The sequence below is a fragment of the Channa argus genome, chromosome 17 (genome assembly GCF_033026475.1).
Source record: "Channa argus isolate prfri chromosome 17, Channa argus male v1.0, whole genome shotgun sequence".
NCBI classification, from domain to species: Eukaryota; Metazoa; Chordata; class Actinopteri; order Anabantiformes; family Channidae; genus Channa; species Channa argus.
In genome coordinates this window covers 10,324,464-10,337,723 of record NC_090213.1, presented here as the reverse complement: position 1 = coordinate 10,337,723, position 13,260 = coordinate 10,324,464, and the positions used below count along the sequence as shown (strand labels likewise).

The following is a 13,260-nucleotide window of genomic DNA, read 5'->3' as shown; positions in this document are numbered from 1 at the left end:
CAAAACTGGGATTTTGCTGGAGATTTATAACTGGCCTCTAACTTGTTTCAAAATAGATTTTATGAGTTTTTAAAGTCAGCTAGCAAGAGCAGAATTACTGGGAATTATACGGTAGTCAGAAGTAATATAAAAAAGTGCCAGTACAGAGCGGTAGGGATGATCTTCAGGAATAAAGTAAATATAAATGCTCACTGCAACTTTATGTGTATTCATATCAGGCACCGTCATATGCCTACTGTACACACGTATACTTCGCTGGAAACAATTAACTTCAAAAGACACAAACATGTCTTGTTATGGAGAAATGGGAAAATCGAGCCATGACATTTTAAAACAGAGTAGAACGATGATCATTTACGTCTGTTTCGAAACAGATTAAACCATTGTGGCAGAGTTGCAAACCCATCAAAAGCAATCAGACTGCAGACTGAATACCTCCGAGCAGATCGTTTGCAGTGACAATGGTATTGGCGCTGCTGGCACACCCACGCAATCCACACAGGGAATTGCAAAAATGAATACCATTCTTTGCTCTTTTGAAAGGAGGTTTTCATGAAATGTTTTGCCTTCCTGTAGCAGCATTTATGATCGTGGTTCATTTTGCATACACTCTACTTAACTGTACTTTTCTTCATGACTTGATCCTAAGACTGAAATTGTGATTAAACATGAATGCTTTCCAGTCAGGGAACAGATTACTTGAACACTGCCTCAAGCCCCCACTTAAAGTGAGGCTATGTTGATGCCTCGGTCTGTGGTGACACATATTTAATATGTGACATATTAAGACATATTTGACCCTAAGTTCTTGTTAAATTCCAAGAAAAAGCTTAGGAAAAAGCTCCGGTCCATATATAAATATCCCTCAGCATAATCCAACTTGAGAATACCACTATGTAATTGTAACCAATTGCAATGATGAAGGGCATTCATGATGGGAAAAAACACTACAGACAACAAAATGCCACACATCTTTTAATATGGTAAATGGTAAATGGTTAGCACTTATATAGTGCTTTTCTACCTATTGGCACTCAAATATGTTAAGGGTAATTTTATGAGTTATTATTTGACATATGATGAACACAAAAAAAGCACACACCTACATTTCTTTGTGGGCAGGCCAACAGTATGTTTTACAGCAGCTCTGACCAGAACCCCCTCTCAGGTGGTCTAATATATCCTGCCGTGTGAGGCGACTTTGAGAAATCTCTGATTCAAAACAATGGAGATGTGCATGTGAGGCTAGCGTGCATGTGTCCTGAGATAAGAGCCGAAGCATCAAAAACTAGAGACGGATAAGCGTAATGTGCGGCTCAGAAGACTCATCCATCCTAAAATAAAAGAGGCCGAATGAATGAGACAGAAAAAAAAAAAAAAAAAGCAAGAGAAAGACAAAGGGATCACAAAAAGCCATCTGGAGCCTTCGCATATGTATTCAATACAACTAACAAAGCTAACAGAACTTGTTCTCCTCATATACATAAAGACCTTATAAAATAAATACCACACATGGCTCCAATTTAACATATGAATGAGTGAATGTCGGTAAAATACATTGATATTTCTATTTGCTGATTTTCATTTGGTTTCTGGTTAGCGTCTAAAGGATCTAAATGACCTTTAGGAATGTGCACAAGGCTCTGTTTTCCTCCCTACATGTATTTTGTTAATCATGCATACTGTATATCCATTTTGTCATCAGTCGCTGTCTTGTTTCCCCTCTGTCAGATTCTCTATTTTATATTGCTGGACACAGTGTGTTGACATCACAGTGCACAGTGAATGCTATTACTTGGACCAAAACAAACCAGAGCTTTGTAACCCAGATGAACACATTTCACTCTTCTCTGCTCTGATTTGTTTGCACACATACAGTACAGTACAGTGGCTCATGTACCAAATGAGACCACCTCAGTGGCTGTATGTCACTGCCCTGCCTATTGACAAAAACTAGGACAATGTAAGATATACTAACTTGGCTGACGTCAGACTAGCCAGACTACGGCTTTTATAGGAGAAATAATAGTCTCATCTACACTGACATCAAATCACAAACCGAGGGTATTCAGACTGTAAACCTATTCAGCAGTGACCTCAGTCACTCTCTTGCCACCTGCATTGTAACATCATCACTATCCACCCATGAATGCCACAAGATGCAGTCTTAGCTTGTAATAGCCAGAAATACGCTGAAAAGTTGCAGTATAGACACAATCCAGCTGCACTGACAGAGGGAGATGGCTAAATTACACAAGCACATATGGCAGAAACTGCACAGTCAAACAGTTCTTGGGAGGCTGTGGAGGAAATGAAGGCTGGTGTTTTATCACTGTCCCAATATCCACCACCCGCAAACTCCGCAGACCATGTGTGCTGCACGAAAGCCCCAGAAGCAGATGTGAGGAAGACTTACGTCCCTTTAGGCAAGTGCCTCCATGCTGTCTCGTCTATTGCCTAACGATGTCAACATACACCTGTTGCCATGGCCACTTGGCACTAACCTGGTATGGATAAACAGGCACTCAGTGGTCGCCCAGCTCTGGCAGAGCACTTCAACAGCAGTTGGAACATATGGGTTTTGTTGGTAGAGAAAATAAAAAAGCACAGAAAAGTAAATCCAATTTGGGCCAAGTGTTTCTCTTCAAAGTGGAGCTTTTCATTATGGTTTCAACTGAAGGGAGCATCTGCAGAGTCTCTCACACACACACACACACACACACACACACACACACACACACACCGCCATAGAAAAGATATTATTTTGATAGGTAAACCCCTGTGTGAAACATCCCATTGAAAATTGGACACAAAGAAAGGGCAAAGCTCTCCAAAGAAGAATGAGCACAATATTCTCTGGGCCTAATGTTGGCTTCACTAACACTGGCAGTTCAGGGTGTGTACCTTGAATTTGAGTAAAGGTACATTTGTACCGCATGTGTTTATTATACGAACACATGTGCATCTTGTGAGGTACTGCTTCCTGTGTTTGTGTTTCCTCTTCAACAACGACGCTGTGAGGTACATTCTTCCTGTACTGCAGAGGAAGTCTACCAGGGGAACTCTGGCCTGAGTAAACTGCCCTTCCTCCCATTTCTATCCTTCTCTTTCTTCTCCCCATCCCTTCCTCCTTCCATCCGCTCCCCTGTTCCTTGTCAGCTGGTAGGGAGATCCAGATGTGCAGGGGGGGCTTGGAGAGGAAAAGGAGAGCGAGAAAGAGATGGAGAGAGATAGAAATCCACATCCCCCAGTGACCGACTTCATTGTCCAAGACCTTTTCGACAAGGCTTTAGACACATACACTCAAACAATTATGCACTACAAACAATGGAGTCCCTCTAGTCTACAAGGCTACAATTGTGTATGTGCATGTGTGTGTGTGTGTGAGTGTGTGCACGTGCATCTGGCGACAAAGTAAATCAATGAACAACATCTTGCAGGAGATTTGGTGTTGATATTTTGCTGGCTTATTTACTGAGGGTCTTGGCCAGGCATGAGACTATTGTTCTCATTCAGTGAGCGGAGAGGAGGACACAAACAAAGACCTGAGAGAGGGATGACAAATAGCAAAGCAGCATTGTATCACTGTCCTCCTCTTTCTCCTGCTGTGTGTCTCAGTTAAATTGCCATATTTGACCTTTATCAGAAATTAGGGAGGAAGTAATTGAGGACTAATAAAGAGGACTGACAGATAATCGCACAGAATTACTCCATACATTATACACAATGGCAAACACATGCACATGACACACTCACAGAACATGTAGCCATGTGTATAAAGTTAATAGAGTGAGTCAGCAAAAAGGAAACTAGTCAGCCAGAAACAAGAGAAGGGCTACAGCTCTCACTGCTGGAGCATTTTCAAACTTTCTACAATGTTTTTCTAGAAAGTTTTTCGTTTCACTGCCTTTTTTTTCTTCCCCTATTTCTAAAACATTTACCAAACTTGTAGATGAATCTCTGACAATGCAAACAAATGAATGAGACAATTCGTCTCTCCTCACCAAAGCCGAAAGTCATATTGTCAGTACTCACCGTTAGGCTGCCAAAGTCTTTTCCAGTCAATCTCTCTGCAGAACTAACCCAGACTGTGTCTCTGAGAATGAGAGCTACAAGTAGCGTAGAGTGGAGAACAATGCATGTCTGCCCCAGCACAGAAAAACATAAGCAGGGCAGAGACACAGAGGTCCAGTCATGAGGCTGCTGCTCACATGGGACGGGGAGAGGAGGGGAAGGGAGGCAGGGTTAGCCATAGGATAGTCTACAGCAACTCAGATTTGGGCAAGGGAGGGATCTCTCGCATTTCTTGTCTGTTTTAAAATCAACTTGGTCATAGCTTTCCTCTCTTTTAACACTCCCCTTTCCTTTTCTATCTTATCTCTCTTTTGTCTTCCCTACTGTCTCTCTCTCTCTCTCTCACACACACACACACACACACACACACACAGCGTCTCTTTGCTCTCATCTCTGTTATTCAGCTCTGAATAGGCTGGCATACTTCTTTCAAGGTGTAAAAATCAAGAATGTCTAGCTCCACCCAGACACACCTAAGTCAATACACACACATTACAGACCCGTTTACTCATACAAAAACACATACAAACTAACCGAGCAGGGTGAAAGAAGGAGGGCAATCACTTATTGACTGAGCTGTCTGTAATGATCATACATTCAATCACAGAAAGAGAGCAGAAAATTACAGGGATACTTAAGCTTTATATCCCTCTTTCTCTCCCTCTCTGATGTCACTGTTTTTTTTCTGCCTTTTCACTCAAAGGCCCTAATTCACAAGTGGCCCAGATACCACAATGTACTGGGGGAAAGGAAGAAAAGCAAAAAGAGAGTCGAAGAAAAGAGTAACCTGATCCAGCTAAGAGCAACAATTATTTGAATGAGTCACTCAGTAGTGAGGTTTCGAGGTTTTTTTCTATGTTAATTTGGGAGACGGAGAGAGCGACCAGAGAAGAAGAAGGGGGAAAAATCATCCCATTTTGGAATGCCGCACCTCCTGAGGACAAGATGAGGTCGTGGGAGAGGTGGAAGGAGAAATGGGGGAAGAAAAATAAAGGAAAGAATGACAGAGAGGGCAACAGGGAGCAGGGGAGGACAGACACGGGCTTGGATAAGCACCAGAGAAACTTCTCCACATCCCAAATCTGTCCTCCAGGACATGTCTCTCAGAGACAGCATTGCTGACAGAACCAAATAACATGGGTACACAGCTCTTCCAGACACAGGGGTGATGGGGAGCAGATACTGACACAGAGCCAAATAGGAAATAGGATCATAGACATAGAAGCAAGCACACAACCTAAAGCGATGGAAAATAAAAAACACTATGGGGCCACAACTAGAACTGACATGCACCTCCTAAAAAAATAATCAAGCTACACATCAAGACAACAGAGATGAAAAGACCACAAAAGCTACAAATGAACGGCTTGTTTTCTACATTTCCAGTGCTTGTGGAGACCGTCGCCAGTCAACACTGCATGAAGCAAGTAAAAGAAAAGCTCAGATATTTCTAAGTCAAACCTTCTCCTTGCTGTGATCGTTGGAAATTAGGAAATTACACAAACCTGATTAATTACTAGCCAAATCAGTGTTTACCCGACATTTCTCATGCTGACCTTCAAGCTTTCACATTGCAAAAGGCAAAAAAAGAATTTTAATGTGAATAATTGGGTTTAGAGAATACACAAGATTTGCTCAAGTGGTGAAAGTGCTCCAAGAATTGTCAGACCTGTGTTTTGCCAAATTGTACCGTATTAAAGTTCAGTTTGTTTTTTTATTTCATTTAAAATTTTATTTCATATTTTATTTTGTACTTGATTTTATTTTAAACAAACCCAGCCATAACCCTTGCCTGCCCAGACCTATCACTGAAGCACAGTTATTGCAAATACAAAGTGCTCTGAAAAGTGCAGTTTGATAAATGACACATGGTCAGAATACCCTCATGTAAAGGAATACATCATGAAAATGTCAATAGGCCGTATTCACTTAATTTTCAAAGACCGTGGTTGTTTTATCTGTATACTTCTAGTGTAGAAAGATGGCTCCTAGAAGCCAGCACAATGATGACCATCCACTGACACTCTGGCCAACCTGTATATCTCCTGTGTAAACTAATATTACAGCTGACCTGTATCCTGTTTAGACCTGCCGTCACAACGTTTAGAGAAGGAAACATAGACCAAAAGTTCATGTAAACAGACAGTGGATAGATGCAAAAAAACTACAGAAAAAGACTCCCCGGGATGTGAAGTGTGGCCAAAATATATAAACAGCCAATATACAGGCGTCTATACACATACAGATGAGGGAGCACTGGAAAAATGCGGTCAACATTCTTTGTTCAAGGGGTTGGACAGCACATTTCCTGTGTATAAAGTCAAATAAGTTTTCTGTTTCTGAGCCACTTAATAGGCCAATTTTGGATCCGTCTATTTGGTCATCTGGTCAGATCAGCCAGTTGTTATTGCAGCATCACCATGTTTGGCTTTTCACATTCACAGCTAATGAAGTACTCCATCATTTCCATGAGTTAGTCTTGATGAGAGATAATTGAGTTTTCTTTAACTTCATAGAAACAGGTAGAATACACAGAGTACAATTAACATGCTAGGCTAAAAATACACAAACAGCAAATACAAATACACAGGCAGACACATTAAATATTTATTACAGCCAGTAAGGATTACGCTTGCTGACATTAGAGAAACATCAAAGAGACCACATTTTCTACTGTTGCTGTAGGCTGAGGCTCTTTTCTTTTGTTAAGCTGGCTTTGTCAAACCTGCAAGAGCAAACAAAAACACCTCATGGTCTATGAGTTCTCTTTCTGCAAATGAAAAGACAATAGTATGACTTCAGCATGGTTTTGTAATGATCTGAAAAGCTCTTCTTCAGAGTGCGCCTCCCATTTTTCAATTCTTATCCGAGTAGTTAAGTCACCTTATTTAAACGACTTCCGTTGCTTTGTAAAGGAATTACACAGTAACTGTAAATGCTGTTTCTTTAAGGCAGTTTAAATTATATTGGTTTAAAATGCGTTTAAATGCTTTATTTGATGGTCTACATCTGGCTGTGCTTCTGCTTCTCTCTTACGTTTGATTTAAACATGCCCGCCCGCATAGATACATACACACACACACACACACACACACACACACACACAGGGCCACACAGAAAAACAGGGTCTTTAAAACCCTCAGAATCAATTAGCAGAATGTAAATAGGCTATTCAATTACTTTTAGCACCAGGCACCATCTTTGTTCCTCCTGAGGCAAACAATCAACCAGCAGACACAAATTAAACCGAACAAGAGTGCTTGCCCAAAGTCTGGCTGCCCACTAGCAATGGCCACACAAGGGAGAGGAGAAAGAGAGATAGAGAGAGTGTTTGTGTGTGTGTGTGTGTGTGTGTCTACCTATAAAAGCACGGCCATATTTTCTCTCCAAAAGAGTTTGTGAAACACAAAATTGTGTGCTGCGGGTTTGTTAGTGTTAATTTAAATTGGGAGAAATAGTTTAAATGTGCTTAAAACAACTGAATACTTAAAGGAAAAGGCATGGAAATATATATAATGCAGGATAATTCTACAGATTGAACCAGTGTGAAAAATTCCTTAACATTCCTGAACTCCCAAGTGCAGGGAGTCACTTGAACAAGCCTGGTGACGGCAGACTGCTTCAGAATACTCATCACTGGGACTTGAGGTGAACAGACTCGATATACATGTATGTGTGTACATGATATGTAAACTCGATGAACGTAGGCTCATATACACTAAACTAGTCCCCTAATAAACTGTTACCCAAGAACAAAAGACTGAGGGTGAGGGAGGTGTCCAAGCTTGGTGGGGATTTCTTTAGAACTCCAAGTCTGAATGCCCATACGCACCTGACAAGATTCTGAAATGCATAAAACAGCTCAACAGTGCATCACAAACATTCAGGAATTTTAAACAAGGAATTTAGTGGCAACATCACATTAAAAGCAATTTATATGCAAATGTGTGACAAGTGGCAGAGCACTGGAGAAGAATTAGTGCTTGCTCATTGACTTAACTGACCTGCTACACTAATATAGACTCACATTAATGAGCTACCAACCTCCATAAACCCACTGTATATGCACAGTGCTTACAAAAACACTTCGTGCCACTGATTTTCATAGATTTCATTTTTTCTGCTTTATTTCAGAAGTAATCCCCTTGACCCCACTGAAAGATTTATAGCATTCCGCCAGTAGATGGCAGTAAAGATCTGATCTTCTCCACACACAGACACATATATATACATACACACACACACACACACACACACACAGACAGTATACTGGTAGGCATGTCAGAATGAACTTGATGAAAGACCACAGCAGAATACAAACAACCAAACTCAACCACAGAGCACGTAGGACTGAGGCTTAGACTTTTCTCTCCCACAGTATCACTCCACACCAAAATGAAAAAGTTTACAGCTCCAAAGGCTGTGCCAACATGCATATAGGCCTAAAAGCTAAGTTTATTTTTTGCCTATCAAGGCTCAAAGATCACTCTGGTGGATGAGGTAAAGTTCCTTTGTTCTCTTTGAGTGGCAGCAGCAAACTTGACTGTAAAACAAAATGAACAAGCATTCTGTACTCCATATTAGTTTCAGTGCTGCAGGCTATGTGGGGGGCTGGTTGTGTGCTGATGAAGACAGACAAGCACGCTGGTGGAAACAGAACTCCATTAGATTTAGCCTGGAGGGTCAAGAAGCCCTGTCACCTGGGCTCACAGTGTCAAGCTGCATGAAACTTTCTCTTCTTTCGCCCCGAGAGGAGGCTGACTGGCTCCTGAGTGAGTGGCTGAGTGATGGCACCTGCATCACTCTCTACTTGTGTATATGTACTGGATCAAATAATAGGGCACCACTGTGCGAGGGAAATATTCTCATCAATCCCTCGTGTGTGCATGGAGCTGCCACTAGTTGTGAGCATGTTAGCATACTTGCAATGACCCAATCATACCGGGCAATGCTGTTCAATCCCAGAGAGTCATAATAATTTGGCCATTTGCGGGTCAATTAATTACTAGGAGCAAAATGCTAAGATCAAACATCAAACATGTGTGTCTGGTTACAAATCCTAGTTCTCGTGGAGTATTGCTGCCTCCAGTAAAACACTACAATCCTTTATTTCAGTGTTCTCTGTCATAAATCTTCATTCTTATCCTTATCTTCCCCCTTTTTCCTTTGTCTCACTCCACCTCACAGCGCAAATCACACATTTGAGGCCAAGAAGTCCAGTCCGGAGCAGCAGAAATCCACAGAGAGAGCTGATGATTGCCTGTGATTACACTCTGTTTCCCCCTCTCCCACCAACCATCTCCTTTGGGCTTATCTTGGAAGACCTGGGCTGAGGTAACGGTCTCCACGCTCGAACCATTAACTAGAGCAAGCTGGAGCTAGGAAAACCTCACCAGGGAGACACTGAAACGTTTTCTTCACCTTGACATTGCCTGGAGGTTGCACCATTCATTTTGTAGCAAAGTATCGTTCCAGAGGTGAGAGTTATGTGAATCAATGGTTTCTGATGCATAAAAGGTCTGTGTGTGTGTTTGAGGGAGTCTTGTTCCCTTAGCTCCGGGTGTTAAATGTGCTCCGAACTGCCGTAATGTGAGAGAGGAAAGTGTGTGTGTGTGTTGGAGACAGAGAGGGACTGTGAATCTATGTGTTTGATAATATGTGCACAAAAAACTAGCCTGAGCATAATCCCATGTTCTGACACAGCTGATTCTTGTCTGTCGGATGAGTCAGTGATAATAATAGCCGGTGTGGCTGTGCACCCTGTCTCACATTACTCAAAGAGTTTGACCAACTGTCTGTCAGAAAACATGTGTTTGCTATAAAACATGCAAATACGTGATATAATGTTTCAGAGAATATAGCGAATATGTGTCTGTGCCAGATAAGATTTGCTAGTAAGCTGTATTCACTGTGTGTCAATCAAAATGATGAGGTATGACTGACAGCTGCCTATGGCTCTTGTTAATGTGCCTTTTGAATTAAGTCTGTTGCCCTCAGAGGTGCCTTTGATCCTTACTTCCCTCACTTTTCCTTTTCCTTTCCCTCTCTCCCTCCAGGGTGTTTAGGTAGGGTAATACTGAGCCTGCCAGCGGAGTGGTGGCTGGTCTTGACGTGTTCTTCACCATTGCTCTCTGGGGATTGGAGCCCAGCCAGCTGTGTGTAATTAAAAGCCCATAAAGACAGATCAAGCTCTCTGCCGCTTCTTCTACTTAAGAATGCCTCGAGGCCGAATGCACACGATGTCCTGCTTTGTCAAGCTCCGGGGAACACCTTCGTTAAAAACGTTCAATACCTTTGTCTTTGATGAAAGTAATGATGGGAGCAAGAATCATCTACCGGATTCACAGAATGAGAAAGTTATTGTGGAGGTAAATAGGACAAATGAAAGGAATGAGCAATTATTTTTGTGTCAATGAGCTCAATGACCACATAAGCTATAAGAGGCGTGTTACTTGGTGAGAATTGGTGCCATGTTAAAGGCAAAGCACGGCCACAACTTAATCAATAAATGAATTTAATTTAGAAATAAAAGCTTTTGTTCTACTTTTAGTGCCTACAACTTTTGCACAGTACTGCGTTAAAATGAAAAAATAATAAAGACAATTTAAGGATTTAAGGAGGTCGAGACGTGTGTCACAAAAAGAAGTGGAAAGTGTAATGAGCAGTTGCAGGTTGTCAAAATTCTCAGTGTGGTCAACATTCTGTCACATGTTCTTTTTTCATTTCCACTGCTTTTCATCATATTGAACTATTGCGACTGTGTAGGTTGCACAATATCCACTCCACACATCGCTCAATTTCTCACCTTTCCTCGGCATTTCTCTACACCTTTGCGTGTTTCTACTCTCTTGGACATGAGAGTTCTATCGTTTTTGAGAACAATGGCCTTGGGATACATCTTAATCATTGCTGTATTTGACATTTTGACGACTCAATTTTTTCCAACTTGAGGGGGCGTGGTGGCACAATGGGTAGAGCATCAGTCCAGGATGCAGGTAATAAACATGCTATTTCACTATTTTGGTGGCAATGAGAGCTCAACATAACCTAGGAAACTACATGCAAATACGTAAAATACAAGCAACTTATAGGTCTGTACGAGACCTTCACCCACTCGGCAACACAAGCACAGCATTAAAAAATGTATATACAGAAAAGACATCCGTGCGCAGAAAATGTGTTGCTGTGTGTCACGGCAACACATAGCAACTGCAGTTAACTTCACAGGCTTTCTGATGGTTTAAATGTCAAATAGCATGATTCAGACATCTGTATGGGCTTGCTTTCTGTATTTGCAGTATATTTGTTTTTTGTTTTTTGTGCCGCACATTTAGAGTTTTACTTTTGCTTTTCTTTTGGTATTTGCAAATATTTGTTTTGTAATTAATGAACCTGTGTTTTCAATTTGTTTGGGTTTTTCTAATTACATGTTTGGTTACCATGTGTTGAAGGCCACTGTTCTTATAAAGGGAATATGCCTTAATAAGTTTGAGCACCCAATCTGACAAAGACAGGTTGCTACTTGACACAGGCCCCTTCACCAGAAACTCTTTTATTCTTCTCTTGCCTCTGTCTTAAATTAGTGATTAAGTTTCATGAGTGGAGGCATGGCACTTTATCCGTGGAAGGGTATTCATGCCAGGCCAATAAAAGGACTTTAAAAATTCAATTCTCACCTGCTCTGACTGCTGCGTACTTGTCACAAATCTGATTATGTATACCACCCTGAGCGAGACACACTAACGTCAAAGGGATCAACACTTCTAGACAGAAGCCGGAGGAAGTAAGGAAGAAGCAGAAGCCCAAACTGCTGAGGAGTAAATAAGTAGGCGAAAGAGGTAAAGGGTAAAATGCAGTTCATCACAGAATGAGTGCTGACATGGTTGTAAAATTCTTATACAGTGTTGGCAGTGGCATACATGAACTATCTATACCCTGAAGGCTTTCCCAGTGAGGGGAGTTCACAGACTGAGGGAAAAAATAGTGTATTAAATAACCGGGGGTAGACCACAGTTAATGATGTGTTGTATATTTTGCAGACACTGCGATTGTACACTGGTAAAGTCTTGGGTCTGGAATGTATAGTGGTTTAGGCTGCAGTGGAACGTGGAGATAATGGTTCTTGGGGTTTATTCTGGGGTGACTGAAATTTTGTTTTCTGTCAATGGACTGTAACACAACCAATGGACACAACTACCAAGAAATGACTCCCAAGGTTCCTGGAATACAAGAGGCTTCTCATTTAGCATTTTTTGGGGGGTTATATAATAAATTCTAGGTAGCATCTTTATTATTATCTTCACATTTGGTCATTCGGCCGGGAAAACTGTTGAAACAGCTTTGTCTCTGAGGAGCCTTAAGGAGATCGTAATGGTTTTGCATTTTTCACAACCGAATCGAAAAAAAAAAAAGAAATTCAACCCGAGAATGTGTAATCAATGTATATTTATGGGTGTAATGTGATGGCCATTTAAATAATCAATATTTGCCGCCTTACTGATAACCAAGGCTGCTTGTTTATGGTAGCTAAGCAATGCCCTTGAGGCCCCGTTGGACAGTCTGGGTGCTCATACATCACTTCACACACAAATGTGTGTATATACACCCTTATACACACATAGGCTTACCAGGTCAGAGACCCCATTACCGCTACAGGTTCCAATCGTGTCCAATTCTAGCCAGCGCGGGACTACAGACAAAGCCCTGGTATGGGGTTACACTCACAAAACACTGGCATTAAAAAATTCAAGACTGCAGAGGGAAGATGGAAAAAAATGGGAAGAGATTTGAGATTTATGAGTGTGAACAGGGTGTGCTTGCAACGTGCAATATCACAGTCCTGGTGTGTAATATGGTGGTGTGGCGGCAGGATGGAATTATTGAGTATCATCTTTATTTACACACACCTACGCACATGAAAAGACTGAGGTGCAGGTTTTTGTACTCAAAGCTGTGAGGAAATGCAATGATGAATATTTTCATTTGTGACAAAATGAGATAAACCTAGAAAAAAACAACAGTATTTATCATTTGTTCAGACATTTGTTCAAATCACAGCACCAAAGGAGGAACCACTGTCATATATAGTAGTAAAAACAGAAAAAAAACACTGATGCAGGGAGGAATTCAACTATCAGGACTTAAAACTGCATAATAATCTAATTACCCATATCCCTCTGACCATGA

General features: G+C 41.3%; 1 protein-coding gene across 4 annotated transcripts in view; it reads right to left on the bottom strand.

The window, feature by feature from the left end:
* sash1a (SAM and SH3 domain containing 1a) overlaps window positions 1-13,260 on the bottom strand; it is a 143,755-nt gene that overhangs the window by 60,665 nt on the left and 69,830 nt on the right. The window contains exon 1 of one of the 4 annotated variants that reach the window (XM_067481501.1): window positions 4,036-4,169. The exons of the other annotated variants lie outside the window; for them this stretch is intronic. The gene's annotated coding sequence lies outside the window, so the exon portion shown is untranslated. Of the gene's footprint in view, window positions 1-4,035; window positions 4,170-13,260 lie in introns of those variants that run through there. 4 annotated transcript variants of the gene reach the window in all.